Source organism: Oxyura jamaicensis, chromosome 1, assembly GCF_011077185.1.
Source record: "Oxyura jamaicensis isolate SHBP4307 breed ruddy duck chromosome 1, BPBGC_Ojam_1.0, whole genome shotgun sequence".
Lineage (NCBI taxonomy): Eukaryota > Metazoa > Chordata > Aves > Anseriformes > Anatidae > Oxyura > Oxyura jamaicensis.
The window spans coordinates 176,521,040-176,536,486 of NC_048893.1; the positions used below are offsets into that span (position 1 = coordinate 176,521,040).

The 15,447-nt window shown below is 38.5% G+C and overlaps 2 long non-coding RNA genes across 8 annotated transcripts in view; one reads left to right on the forward strand and one right to left on the reverse strand.

Moving 5' to 3' along the window:
- LOC118165342 overlaps positions 1 to 15,447 on the reverse strand; it is a 37,419-nt gene that overhangs the window by 16,758 nt on the left and 5,214 nt on the right. The window lies entirely within an intron of this gene.
- LOC118165326 overlaps positions 7 to 15,447 on the forward strand; it is a 31,477-nt gene continuing 16,036 nt past the window's right edge. For 3 of the 7 annotated variants that reach the window (XR_004749991.1, XR_004749990.1, XR_004749994.1), the window contains exons 1-4: positions 7 to 1,134; positions 3,127 to 3,201; positions 5,769 to 5,839; positions 8,291 to 8,715. This is a non-coding gene — a long non-coding RNA (uncharacterized LOC118165326). Of the gene's footprint in view, positions 1,135 to 3,126; positions 3,202 to 5,768; positions 5,840 to 8,290; positions 9,142 to 11,952; positions 12,421 to 15,447 lie in introns of those variants that run through there. The other 4 variants (XR_004749996.1, XR_004749992.1, XR_004749995.1 and 1 more) reach the window with 4 other exon arrangements.

The following is a 15,447-nucleotide window of genomic DNA, read 5'->3' on the forward strand; positions in this document are numbered from 1 at the left end:
AGTTCTCAGGGAAAATTAGCCAGATGAAAAACTCAAAATCCAAAAAACATTTTTCTTTAAAAGGGAGGAAATGTAAGAGGTTTGAGTATTTTTACATTTTCACTCTTATTTTATTAAAATTATTGTGAGTGAAATTTTCAAAAAGTGTGCTTTTGGATGGAAAAGAATGATAGCAAATGTCTCATATTTTTTCTTATTTTTTTCTTTTTTTTTCTGAAGGGTATGTGCCTATGAAATTAGAATTTTGTAGTAGAAATAGCAGTGAAAGCAATAAAGAAAAATATAAAAATATGATGTTGCTTACAACCACTCTTCTGTACTTAGATTATGTATAGTTTTGCCCTGAAGTAATTCTGGCTATTATTTTTCACCCATTTTTTTCCAACCATAATATAGAAATAGATATAGCAGACAGTATGTCCTTCTGTTTAACGGGACAGGGTATTCTCTTAAATGAATCACACTATTGTCCTTTTGGATGGCTTTTCTGAGGTCTCCTTCCGATTTTTAATGAAAGTGAAATTTTTACATCCCCTAATATCTAATACTTGCTCTCAGATTCCACGCTTAACACGCACAGGCCCCGATCCTGTACAGGCTGAAATGCATTTCGTTACGTGTAAGCACACTGAGTGGCTCTGTTCCTTCTTGTGCTCTTGTGTTTCAGACTTAAGCTGATAGTTGTATTACACAATCATTATTCTCAGTATTACTTAGGACTGCACAAAACATAAACCTAATGCAACAGGCTCGATTTACATCTTCCACTTGCATCTCTGGGACGTGAGTTAAATCCTGCACAATTATAATAATCTGGGGGTCGGGACGGTTAAGTATTTAACTTAGTATCAGGAGAAGCAAGAAAGGCAGTCGCTCTAGTCTAATAATCCATGCAGTACGAGGTGGGTATTGCATTCTCTGGCTGTAGCATCTGGGAGAGGATCAGCAGTGTTTCCTCAGTGACTAGTGAAGCCAAAAAGTCACAGCAGGAACACAGCTGAGGACAGAAGGGAGAGGAAAGGGATTTTGAACCTCACCAAAATGATGTCAATTCTTTAGGTCAGATTTCCATTCCAGATAACTTGGGCTCATCAGAAGGGTGGAAGTCTGATCGGCTGTGGTAGCAGATACGAGGTAAAGCTGCAGCCTCTCTCCTGGACTCCTTTCCTTACACAGTTCTTGTCACAGCGCTACCTGCACACCTTCTAGTAGTGCCAGTCCCCTGTTAGAGATGCCTGTCCTCAGAGAGTGTCATTGTATTCTCGGAGAATCTCCCACTATAACATGTGACGTTACCAGCATTTGTCATATTATCTGTTCTCTTGTTGCCAGGGGAAGGAGCATGTGCAGCTGAATGTTTTGAGTTTATTTCATCTGTCTTTTTTTTCCGTATACGTGTTGTGTATTTATGTTAGTGAGGCAAGGTCAAAGTAATGTGTTTTGTTCTTCAAGCAAAAATGTGGTTGGGATTCTGATGGCCCTTAGCTCCTAGGCATGTTCATTCCCTAGACTTGCACCAGCCCCCGAAAATGTTAGCTTTTCTCCCCTGGTTGTGCAAGTTGTCTGGTGTCAGGAGAGAAACTGTTGACAACTGGATGCAGTCTAGAGGCCTAGGCATTTCTTTAGGAGCCCTGGATTTAGGCCCTGGAGGGTCTGGGGACCCTGAATCTGTAATTTGCAATTCTAAAGAAAATGAGTATTGAGTGGAAGTGAAGGACTTGTAATAACCTCCACTGCTGAGATGACATCCCCTCCGGCTTCCTGTACTTGGGAGTTTCCTGTATGCAGCCGACTTGATGTTTGGGTATACCAAATTGCCTAGGTCCAGTTGGGAGGTGGCAAAACCAAAGCGAGACACGCATCTGCCAAAATCGCACAGAAGCTCCTAGCTAGCCACGGATGATTAGAAAGCTGGAGGCTGTCTTCTGACTCAGGCATGTGTTACTTTACAAATTACCTTGCTATGTGTTTTTAAGATTTATTTTACAACCGTGAGGATTAGAGGAATTTGTTGTAATGAAAACTGGCGTTGTGTCATTACCGGGCAACTTTTTAGCTAGGTGCTTTGGTCTGCCTGGGTACTCGCCTGTTATTCCCCCTGGTCCAGTTCCTACGTGAGCAGGAGGGTGCCAAGATACACCCACATGTGGCAATTATAACAGTGTTTTCAAGAATTGCACATCTACGGATTATTTTGGTCTTGGGATGGCATATGTGCATGCAGTCAGTGGGAATTCCAACATTTTTTATATTTATTTCTCTAATTTAATCCCTGCCTTGCTCTTGGTGCTTATCCAGCCTTCTTTGCTAAGATCCCTGTTAGGGATTCATCTAGGCCTCCCTTCAGACCTCTTCTGAAAATTTGACAGCAGTTGAAGTTTAAGGTTTCGGTTTAATAATCTAGTAACTATAGTTGAATATCCTCTTTCATTTATGAGTTTTCTGCTTCCTTCTATAGTCATTCGGCCCCTGATTTGCCCTGACAAACACAGGATTTGGAATTTATTACTTTTGCCATTGCAGTCTGCTAGCAATGATGGAGGTTGTGATTTAGCAAGGACTGAAGTGTTCACCATGTATTATCACGTCAGTGTTAGGCTGCAGCAGCAGTGAAAACAAATTCTGAATTCACCAATTCACACCTGATCTAGGGACACTTCTCTTGGCAGAATGGACTGCAAAAAGTATGTGCTGGATTAGGACATGCTTCTGCTTTATTGAATTTCCTATAAATAGATGAAAAAGGAAACCCTAGATTTTTTTTAAAAATATTATTATTATTTCTTATTGTAGACTACCTGATTTTTGAATAGCCAACTTTCAGTCTATTTTTTTTTCAGTCTATTTTTTATGGTATAGTCAAAAAGTTGGATTTACCATATTCTCATTCAGACCCGATGATACTGACTCTGACACAGCTGTAGGCCTAACTCATGATACTGAACACGTCCCTGAGGATTTAAGAAAGATTTGTTATTCAACTTGGGTTCTGTGCTGAAGTTTTGCTAAAATGGCCTAACTGTAACTTCTAAATATTGTACATTTTCAATGGACTTGTTTTGTTTGGAAGAGTGCTGGGTTGTAACCTGTGAAAACTGAAGCCCATTCTTTATGGATTAATTACAGCAGAGCAGTTGCCAAGTGATCTTCTCCGCAGCACCCACAGACTTCAGCCTTGAACTGAAGAGGACTCATCAAATGGTGAGAAAATAGTGTGGTTATCGTGACTATGAAGTTACTGAGGGGATGCTCTATTGTCTTCTTCTCCCTAGCATCAATTCTGTTATTTAACTGGTATTAAAGTTAGATTTTTTTGGTAGGGTAATTGCTGGGATCATAACTTAATTTCTCATCTTCCCCCCAGTACATCAGTTGTTACTTTCTCAAGCTTTATCATCTTGTCTGTCCTTGGCTTTTCAAAATAATGGTTAGTAATACACTGAATTTATTAGCTATTTTCTTTATTACTCGCTTTAGCCTTAGTCCTGTGCACATGCTGAACTCTGTCCACATGAGTGTTTTTATCAGCAGTGCTACTCAGTGGGGTAAAACTCAGATAACGTGGAATCATTTGAAAGACTGAAGCTTAAACTTCACGGATATGTATGCCTGCATGTAATGAAGTGCTATTGAAATTAATACAGGAGTGAGGGATCTGGAAATGCTTTAGCTAGCACTAATTTGTTTGCTTTTATGCTGTTCAATTCATTTATTTTAAGATGGCTTGATGTAAGTTGTTCATTTGCTTCCCTAGTTTCCTAATTTCTGGGAAATTTTGAAATCTGAGCTTCAAAACATTTATAAAATTTTAGTAATGCTCGCGATTCTCATAAAAAGAGCAAAACATTATTTAGCCATTTTATGAAAAGGGGGCTGAGTCTATCGAGGAACTAATTCTATCTCCAACTCACTGCCTTAGTCAGGTCTGTAATCTTACTCTAGCTCCCTACCTACTTTAAGTTATGATTCTTACATGTAAGATTTATTAAACATGCATCTTAAAAACAGGGAGTTCCCTTTTTTACAGCTGTAGGTGAAGGATGGAGTATTAGTGGCAGGAGTGTATATGAGAATACAGTTGCTGAGTACTGGCTTCGTGGCCAGTCAGAGAGATGACAGCTTAAAGTAACGCTGTACAGATCGATCCGTAGCTTAGCAGATGGATCACAATGACCAGAAGTTCACAGGATGCTGAGAGATGTCCCAGAACTTTGCTGGCTCACTTTGTTGAACTGAGTGGCTCGGTTTCTGTTTTCCTTTAGTAACTGTGTTGTAGAGGAAGGAGTAAAAGGGACAGAACCCTAGTAGCAGCTTACGATTTCCACATTTCCTCCTACGTTTATGGTTGTTACCATAGAGATTGGAGTACTGGGTCTTAATCCTCTCCCAGCTATTTACCAAAGTGGGTTTGGAAGTGCAAGTGTGTTTAGTAGGCAGAAGAGATCACAGAATCATGGTGAGCCCTGTGTGCCTATAGCCGAACGACACCCTGCATTAAGAATTACTTTAGTACTGTCATCAGCCGCTGACCAAATTTAACCTTTGCCGGAGTTATTTACCATCTCATGTATTAAAAATAAGATTTAATACTTCAGCCAAAAAGAAGCAGTAGTTTTCAGGCAGAGTGCATTGAGATATAACCCAGAGGTCATTTATTTTTAATACAGATTCAACAGTCTGTTTCATTTTTCTTCCTCAGCTACTTTTCCTTTAGTTTTCTTTTGAGGCCTGGTTCTCAAATTAACTTTAAGCACTTAATTATTTACACTCTGCTTCATGAAACAATTAATCTCATACTTCAGTCACGATACTCGCATGAGTGTAGCTGGTGAGAGAATCCACATTAGTCCCTTGTGTCTTGTACTTGACTTTGCCTATCTGATAACCAATAGGCTGGAGCCAGATGAGCGCCAAAGTGTGAGTCAGCATGTAAGCAGGGTAAGGAGTTGGGGCTCAGATCTGAATGCGTGCTTGATACTACAGACGTAGTGAATGATTACAAGATGACTAATTAATATTTTTATTATTTTTTTTTAATTTAAGCACTTCTTTAGTTGTTTAGCTGAGTTTAGATCCTCCATATGCTTAAATTTAAATCTATTAAAGATTTTCTTAAAGCATATTTGGAATTGATGTTATTCTCTTCCGTCAATAGAAGTCAAATGGTTTTGAAAATCCCATTCTCATTGCTCTGCTAAGATGATAATTTTGTTTCTTTTATTCCACCTTTTTTTGTTAAATTACTTTCATTCCCCTGGCTATTCCTATTTGCATTCTCTCCTTCTAACCTTTCCTCTAATGTCCACTTTTCTGTTAACTTTTCTGCACTGATTATTCTTTGTCTCTCTTCCTTTTATTGGAGTTTTGGAGAGGTCATTACACTCTTTCAGTTTTTTTCCTTCTTTCATTAGTTCCTGGAATCCATCAGCAAATAAAAACCTCTGATTTCAGCTATGCCTTTTTGCTGAGAAACACACAAGTCAAAATTCAATGCTACGGCAATAGAAAGGCTATGAGGAGCACAGTGGATGCCATTTTTAAAGAAGGGAACTGGGACTTGCTTATTATTAAAAATAATTTTGTAAATTGGGATAATTAGGATCTGAATCCAGGTAGTAGCACTGGCATGTTAGGGTGATTCTTTAAATAACCTTTATGCTTATTCTATATATATATTTAAATAAAAGTCAAGGTACACTGAATGGATTCATTGAAACTTAATGCCACTGTTCACTTATTGAGCTACTTATCATTGAACTTTTCTTAAGCCTTGGGAGATACAGAATGGAACTGGAAGAGAAGCAGGGGTCTACATGAAGGACAGTCCACTGGAGTCTTGGTGAGTTCAAAAAAAATATGTATAAAATTTTATTCTTGTTAAATTTTCACCTTTATGAAGTGACATATACTTATGGTCCTGTGTACAGTGGCAAAACAAAGCCAGTTTTATTGAAACAGTCTCTACATTCTCTGGATTCATTTATACTATCATTGTGTAAAAATCTGGGTTCAGTTATAGCTGAGTTTGTGGTGTGACTCCTGAATGAAAACAGTAAAGACATAAAATTCATCAGTTATTTTCACAATGATTATGCCACAGTGTTTACACGCCCAGTTTCTGAACAAAACAAGCTATATAGGATTGTATTTTCTCCTCATAATTTTTGAATCCAGCACTTAATTTCAGCTGCATTTGATCCAGGGATAGAGGTTACAAAGTCAAGTTTCTGCAGTTTAAGTTATGGTTCTTAGCAGATGTGATTAGAGAAAGGACTCAAATTTGTGCCCCCAGGATAGAAAAAGCTGCAGCTTGGACTTAGAAAGTTTCTGTTCTGTTCAACCTGTTAACTTTGTAGAATCACTGAGTGGCTTGGGTTAGAAGGGACCTTAAGGATCACCTCGTTCCAACCCCCTGCCATGGGCAGGGACACCTCGTGCTAGACCAGGTTGCCCAAAGCCCCATCCAGCCTGGCCTTGAATTTGCCACTTAGCCTCCTTATTTGGTCTGACAGTCGGAGCATGTGTTTCTTAAACCCAGCCACAGCGTGCGTTTCTCTCAGTAGTGAGAACTTGGTGTTTGGCAAAGGTATTTAGGGCAACTATTTAGAAGGGAGTGGGAAACCAACCAGGGTAGTGTCAGCTTGGGATTGCTGCACAAGTGTGCTGGGGACACGTACAGGCCTGTTTAAGTACCTAGACTTCATTACTTTTCCAAGCTTCATGGTCATGGCACCTAGAGAACTGATCGTCCTGAGAGATACCTGTCCCCTCTTCTCAGTCAGTGAGAAATTGGCAGATGACACCTGCCAGAGGTACTGGTTCATTCACTTTGCAGGCTTAGGTGGGCAGCACTAACTTGACTGGTGTCTGATACTTGTAAATCTTCTGTGTAACATTAGATCAGGGTCAAGATAGAACACTTTTTAAACAGGGCTGGAACACTGACCTTTAGACGCAGCTGAATTTGTCAAAATAACAGTCATGTGTATAAGACATATATTTTAAAAGCAGCAAAATGAGGAAAAAAAAATCTTCAAATTCACTAATTTGCAAGACAACTGCCTTGAACTGTGTTGTAACATCTGAAATGTACGTTTCAATTGTCCTCCTGCCCAGTTGAAAACCATCAGCCTGGCAGGGAACAAAAACAGTGATACTCTTCACCATTTTCTGTTTATTTACAAGTTTGTTGTTTGACAAAATCACAGCCAGTAAGAGAACAACTGGTTGTTCAAAAACAAAACAAAACAAAAAAAAAAGGAAGAAAAAAAGAAAAAAATGACTGCATTCCATTTGTATGGAACTTTTGGTTCCTCTGTTAGATTCTCAAATCCTTTCATTTGGTCCTAGTTTTGTGTTTATTTACTTAATTATTTTGAAAAGTATTGTTGTTTCTCTAACTGTATCTATATTAAAGGAATGAAGAAATGTCTTTTACTTGTTTCTAAGATCTAATGGTTCTTCTTTTGTCCTTTATCACCAGTACTCTTGCGTAGTGTTACCAGTTAAATATTATTTCATAGAACCCATAGATGATCTGTTTGTAAATGGTTTATAATACAGAAAAGCGTTGTAACTTCCTTTCAAAGATCAACATAGATGCGCGTTTAATAAGAACAGCAAGGTCAAATAATAAATGTTAAGTTTTGTGTGAACAGTGAAGATGCGGTATATATTTAATGCTACATTTGTTCTTCCTGTATTTTAAGTGACATTCAGTAAGAGCTTAGATTTAGGAAACAATTATTGTTGATTTTCATAAGGACTTTTTGTTTTAAAAAGCTCATTTTTAGTCTAAAATTAACAGCTATTTATCATGTATTTTCAAAGATCTTGGTCTTGTGTGCTGCTGTACGTGGTCAGATACTTTCATGATCATGAAGACCTCAGTAAATTCACAGGCCTATGCTGTCTCCCCAGAATGTTACGTTGTGGGCCAGATTTTAAGCAGGCTTAAGCACTATCAAACAACTGGCATTGTAGACCAAAGGAACTAGGATAACTAGATTTTTTTTTTTTTTTCAGAATAATAATTCAAAATACATCTAAATTTATATTTCAAACATTTATCATTAAAAGTTCCCATGATGTGCTGTCACTACATGTAAAACCCATAGGCAATTTTAAGTCAACAATTCTGTAAAAAGGGAACTAAAGATTCCTATAAATAACATACCACTTAAAGGTGTATGGAACTCCTTTATTATGTGCTGAATGCTGTAGTAAAACAGGGTATCAGAAGGTTTGCTGCATGTTACTAATTTTTCTTTTCTTTCCAACATTTTTGCAGGTGTGTGGAGGAACGGGTCCTGTTCTCGCTGTTGTTACTCCCACATAGGTGGACTCTGTAACTGATTATGTGTGGGTAGGGCCCTAATTGAAATTAAGGAGATTCTGCAGTAGTGCAGGGTTCTGTTTGTGAAAGTTCAGTTGCAAGATCAGGACCCTACTGTGACTTCTTACTGTGAATTCTGTCACTGTATCATTGCTTGTGCTGGAACCTGCCTTTTGGGATAATGTAAGTCCTGCTTTTCCCCCAAATGTACTTTAGACATGAAATAATCATAAAAACGTTCCTAATTAGAAAATAAATATCATTTACATGCATTCTTTTAATTATGTTTTTTTGGCAGTACCAAATAATATATTCCTCAAAACTTCTTAATGGCACTGAGGCTTTGTGGATAGTTGGTCACATGATGAGAAAATTCAGCTGTAAGTACACTGAAATGATTGAATTTTTCAATAGTTAGATTTTACTGATGTTGACAAACTAATAATGATAAAAAGGTTAACCGAGAGGTTTGACTTATGTGTGACTTCAGTTCTTTTTGGAAAATACATGGAATATATCCATTAGGGATTTCATTATTCTCGTGTAATTCACCATGTGAACCTGGAGTCCTTCTGTACTGCTGCTAGGTAGGGAGTTTTAATTTGTTTGTTTTCATTGTTTTCAGAATAGCGTGTTGCTGACTTGCTCTGTATTCTCACCCATAAACTTCTTGAAATTTATAGATCTATAAAAACTGTTTATACCACCAGTATTTGTGTAGATATTACAAACAGATTTACTAACATAATTGTCTTGCTGAGTTGAACATTGAAATGTTAATAAATACACACTTATACTCGTGTCAATGGAACTTGGTTAAATTAAACTAAACTGATCTGGCATTTTGAACGGCAATGTGATCGTGCATGCTGATTAACTGTAGTCTTCTTAGGCAGGAACTACATATTTTATTGTAACTAAGTACATTGTGCTTAATCAATAATAACTACCCATATCATATGTCATTGAATTCACCCAAAATAACTATAAATATGCTTGGATTGAGGAGGAAGTTCTTTTCCTGTAGCTATGGGTACAGTCATTGCCACGACTCCTATTTTTATATCCTAATGAGCAAACACTACGTGTAGGTGTTTTGCCTGTGGAACACAAGTGGCATTATAAACTCCATGCCTTTTTTTTTTTTTTAATGGTGGTGTGTTTCCCTTCTGGTGTTCAAATACAATAATGTCTTGAATGGGGGGCTTGATATTTAAAAAAAAACAGAAGAACTGGAATTGTTACTGAATTTGTGAGGTGTAACTGAGGTGTAAAGATCTAGAAGAGCTGTATGTAAGGACAATTAGAGATTCTTCACTATGGAGCAAAGATACAGACAATGATTGGTGAGTAAATATTAAGGAGGGCAGGATTTCTTACTTTTTGCTTGGCACAAAAGCAGCGTGAAATGAATGGAATTTGAAGAGAGAGCAAGACCAAAGAAGAAATTGTAAACTCAGATCAAAAGCAGACTAGAGAGCCTGATTAGCAAAAACAAAACAAAAACAACCAACCAAAGAGAAAAATGGATGGCAAAAATATGCCTGAAAGGAGAACTTAAACACACAGCTCCTGGTATTTCTTGTTGCACTGAATAGATGATAAGTTTAGGTTACATATCTGTTTAGTTTAAAACTTCCAGTAAATGTTTTTCTCTACATTTTTTTTCCTGTTGGAGGGGACTGTATGGGCTTTGAAGAAGAGTTAGTGACTAGCTGTGAATTACCTGTATAAATTGATGTATATATATAATATTTGAGATGACAGTAGCAGCTAAGAATAGAGGAGAATGGGTTATATGTGCTAAAATATGGTTGGTGCTAAGCAGAAGACAATTTCTTGTTCAAACTCATAATTTATATCATCCTGAAGCAAGCACGATTCCATTATTTTCTTTATAGGATGGCAAATTTCAAATTTCCAGTTTAAACGCTTAATGGTGCTTCTTTTGAGATTTCTGAATATGAAATGAAATGGAGATTTTTTTTCAATATGAAACTAAATCATGATTTGAGAACATTGAATGTTTCTCCTAACAATGAGAACGTTGAATGTTTCATTTTACATCAAAACTCTTGATCAGCATACATTGTGTTTACAGTGATTTACTGTTTCCAGCTTTCAGTCCTGTATGCTGTGTTTATTCTTACTTGCACTCAGTTGGGTGGAAGAAAGAAAAGGAGAGGGAAATGAAGTGATTGCGAAATAACTCAACCCAACCTCCTATGTTCCCTCACCACACCAGATTAATAAAGTTCCTCAGAATAGATCTAGTTTCAGAAGAGAAAAAGAAGCAAGGTTACATGCTAGTGAGTGGGGTATGAAAAATCTCCTGGATATTTCATATGCCTCCATTTTTTTTCACTCATCGCCACGGAGGGCAGCTCAGTTACATCTGACTGCATCTCCTTCTTGAGACAGCAACTTCCCTGGGCTCTGAGGGAGATAAAGTAGGGGCACAGCTCACTTCTGCCTGTGATAATGCTGCTACAAAATGTTATTTGGAAGAAAAGGAACTCTGAATTGTCTCCTGCTGTAACCAACTCTCCACTACTCACTGCTGCTAAACCCCATGACTGAGCACCTGATCTGCTTGTTTCTTTGGTTTGACCCATGCTGTGATGTCCTAAATGAGTGAAAGTAGTAGAACAGCAAGAAAGCAGACACCAAGAGAAGCTGTTGATGTTGGTGGAATGTAGATAGTGAGCTTTTGCTACATGGCCACACATTGTGCAGGTTTGGGAATACTTCAAGAGCTGGAAATACCAAAGCAGAGTAAGTTTCCTTTAGTGGCAAACTGAGATGATAGCCCTGGTTCTGTACGATAAAAAGGAAGAGGAAAGAAATGTGCCTGAACATTCAGCATGTTAGCTGTTGTAAGTTGTAAGATTCTTTTCTCTGCTGCTGTTTGCTTGGCTTGTATCACCACTGTTCTGTCTTGGAGCTGGATGTAGCATGTTTTTGTTTGTCGAATGAGGCACCCGTCATCTTACAACATCATGAACATTGTTTTTCTTCAGCTCTTGTAAGTCAAAACACGGTAGCATAGGCAGCTATAATAACTTAGCAACAAATGTGACCTGAAAGAATTTTCTCGTTTCACAGTATAGGAAAAACAATGTTTAATGTGTCACTTCATATACCTCCTCCCATCTTTCCTACTCTTAAGCAGATCTAATGCATGAAAATTTTCTTCAGTAGTGTTCTTGGTTCTTTTATATTCAGTTACAACGACTGGTCTTTTGTTAGTGATTTTTTCATATTTAAGTTGAGGTCCTCACAAAACCTCTCTGCATCCTCTGTGAATGACACCATCATGCTGTCGTTTGTTTTAAGTCATCAAATTTAGGCTAAATCTGAGTTTTGGAAACCTTTTTCCAACACTTTAAGGGTGCTCTTTCTTCTCTGTCGGACGGTTGCATTTTTCATTCAGGTTTTTCATGGATCATATCTTTATTGGAAAAATCTTTTGCCTTGACAAATGCAGTCTTGGAATGCTCATTGTCTATTCAAAGTGCTACTGTAAATATCAGTTTCCAAACTTACACCTTTGGCTTTTTAAACTTCCTCCTTCAATTTAAAACAATAAAGATAAGCTATCTGTCTTTGTTTTCAAGGCCCATCAAGACTACTTCTACCTGATACCTCTCCTTCAGTATCAAGAGATTGACTCTGATTTTGATCAACATATGATACCAGCTTCCATCAGTCGCTTGTTAAATTTTCACACCACACTGGATATTTTCTCCTCAGCTGCCTCTCATGTGTTGGTTGACTCCTTCATAAACAGAAGTGTTTGCTCTCTTCCTTTAAGTATCTTCTTAAAAGTTTTATGCACTGTGAAGCTTAAAGCAATCCAACCAGAAAGTAGTTATCCTGTGCAGGTATACTAATGCCAACACTCATCACAGTACTACTTTGTCATTGCCTTTGTACTTTGCAATAATCTCTGTTGTCTCTTAACGTAGAAATCAAGCACACTCTTTTTGTTGTATGCAATTCATGGCCCAGCATAATGAGAAGTGGATCCAGGGTGAGGCCTCCTAAGATTTGTGGTAATAGAAATAAATAATAATGAATGCTCATTGGATACCGCAGTGTAGCTGTTGGATCCTGCTGTGCCTTGTGTCACATTGTATTTAATGCAGAAAAAAGGTGCTCCAAAGAGAAGCCTCACAAGAAGAAGTGAGTCGCAGTGAACAGATAAAATGCTAGCCCCCAGGGGCCTTCTCAGCTGTCAGACACAAGTCAATAGCTGCTGGCATTGTGTCCAGAAAGCGTCCCTCATTCCTCTCCATCTTCTCCACAAACTCTCCCTCCTCACAGAAGGAAGTTAATGTGAATGTTACAAAGTTCTCCAGTGTGTACAAAAGCTTAAAGGACTTCACATACTTCTGTAGTGTCCTTCTGCTCTTTAGTGCATTCCCTTCCTGACACAGCATCTCTTGGTAGAGAAATCTTGAATAAGTACAAGCAGTTGTTCAGGCCATCCTGTTGGTCTGTCCTTTTTCAAATGTCACCCAGTTCTCTGTTGGGAAGGAACCAACGCTAGTTTTGATTTGGTATCTAGGTACATTGCTACCTCATACTGCTCTGTTTCCCTGGTACCTTGAAGATAATGATTCTTCAGAAGAGTGGTAAGCATGAAATGCATCAGGAATTCCTCAGGTATGTCACCCTCTTTCTGGAAGTGGGTCTGCATGTGTCCCTTCTCTTTCTTTCCAGGGGACATTCAAATATCAGTGCATAGACGGCACAGAGATGATGGAATGTTAGTGCCTCCCTGATACAGAGACAACAGATTGGTCTGTGCAATCAGGTGTTTTATATGCTAAATAGTAGGATCAATTAATTTCATCAGAATAAACCACAAACATAACGATAAATGTTTCCATATCTGAATAGGAGAAGCCTGGTAAGAGCTCTAAAGTAGATGATGGGATAGATAGAGTGACTGTGAAATACTGTGGGAAACTACAGGAGCTATGCAGCCTAAAAGCTTGATCATTACGAGAGATCTCAGTTATCAACGTATGGACTGGATAAGCTTAACATTAGGCCATCATGCATAAGCTGTGTTTTTTAGGTACCATCAAGAACTACTTTTTGAGCAAACCAGCTAGAGAATGCAGAAGAGTGAGGACAGCCCTTGGCTTAGTCTAGATTAGAAGACAGGACTTGGTTGACGAAGTAACTAGAGAAGAACCATTCAGCAGTGATAGGTCATAGCAAACTGGTTTGTTGTATTTGTAGGAGAGAAGATAAAAAAAGCCAGTAGTGTTTAACTTTAAAAAAGAGGAATTGCATACAAATGAAGAAATAATTCAAGTAAAAATTAAGAGTGACTAAGGCAGGCACAGAGACTTTGTTTTCTGATTCTAACCAAACTGAACAAGAATTCTCTATCACAGCAGAGCAGTAGAGGAGGTTACTAGAACGAAATAGATGTTTTTTCCAAAAGTGAAATCTGAACATCAAAGAAGAAAAGAGCACGGTTCTGGCAAGTTAATTGTAGAACTATTGTAAGGCAGGACAAAAAGATTTTGAAGAGCAACAGGCTAAATTCATCAAAACAAAAAAAAATGAGGAGTGTAAATTCTACAGATAAAGGAATTCCGCTAGCAGGGTGACAAGTTCAATAGACAACCAAGGGACAAAGAGAATATTTAAAGGCAAAGCCATTGCAGAAAGAAACAAATGAACTCTTTGCATCGGCAGGGTTTACTCCAGGGAGATTATGGACACCCCCACATAAAAGTAATTCATTATAAGGAGTATTTCAGATATGAAATATCAATAAAAGATTTTTGAACAACTCAATTGAATAAGCATTAACAGATTGCCAGATAGCATATCATTCATTCAGTAGTCCTCGAGAAACCGAGGAATTAAATTTGTCATCTGTGCATTGTGCTGTATAATCCGTCACTTAAATTGGCGTTGATAACAGAGGGATGGAACGTAGCTAACGTGACACCAGGTTTAAAAGGGCTCTAGGGATGATGGCGGACTAATGTACTAATAAGTCTGACTTCCCTGACGGGCAAAATGCCAGTGAATGTGATAAAGAATGTAATTAATAGGAGCGTGGACGGGTATAATGGGCAACCATCATCTTGGATTTTATATAAGGTCGTTTTGTCTTACAGCTTTGCTAGGTATTTGAAGGAGTCAACAGAAATATGGAAAAGGGTCACCCAAAAAGCTTTAAAAAAGCTTTTTCTGACACCAAAGAATGGTAACACAGTGATTCTTTGTGGGTTACTAAATGGGTACAAGATAAGGAAGACTAGCAATTAATCAGCAGTTTTAACAGTGCCACCTCCCAAAGATTGGTACTGGCACCTTTGCTGGTCCACCTGTTCCTAAATGGCCTGAAAAAGTGCAGTGATAAAGCTTAGAGATGATAAAAGGGAACTATTCAGTTGGCGCCAGGCCTGATGTTGACCCTTGAAGAGTCCGAGAAGGATCTCACAGCAGGGGCTGAGGAGAGGCCAGGTATCCAGCAGCAGGGAGGGGCAGCACCCCCTCAGCCGTGAGCTCAGCAGGCTGTGAGCAGCGCTGCCATTCAGCGAGGCAGGGACTTGTAGCTGCTCTTTCTAACCACAACAGGGCCTGCAAGCTGAAGAGGTGAGATGCTTCCCTATTTCTCAGGGTTTCACAGCCGCAGCTGAACTTAAAATACAGACTTTGATCCTACAGTTCCTGCCTGTCACAGTGGTGGAGCAGCACTGTTAAGCTGATAGGTAGTATCTTGCTGCTGTGAAAAGCCGTGGTTCTCAAGGCATTTCACTGGCATTTGCATGAATTTTTAGCAGCTCCTGCTATTTTTTTTTTTTTAAATCTTTCTTGGTGGAGTTCATGCTAGCAAAAACTGGCAAAATGGTATTTGAAACAGAGAAGTCATGCTGGCGTGCTGGGCAATTCTGAGCATTCATCAGTGTATGATGAACTGTATGCAACATCAAAATAAATGAGGAAGGTATGGCATAGCTCTTGTGCAGGGCCAGTAAATGAATCGATTCCTCAACATGGCAAAACGTTGACCGAGGAGCAGGTAACGTGAGAAGGGTTTCTAGTATGTGGAAATGTTTAGTAGGGGACTCTAACTA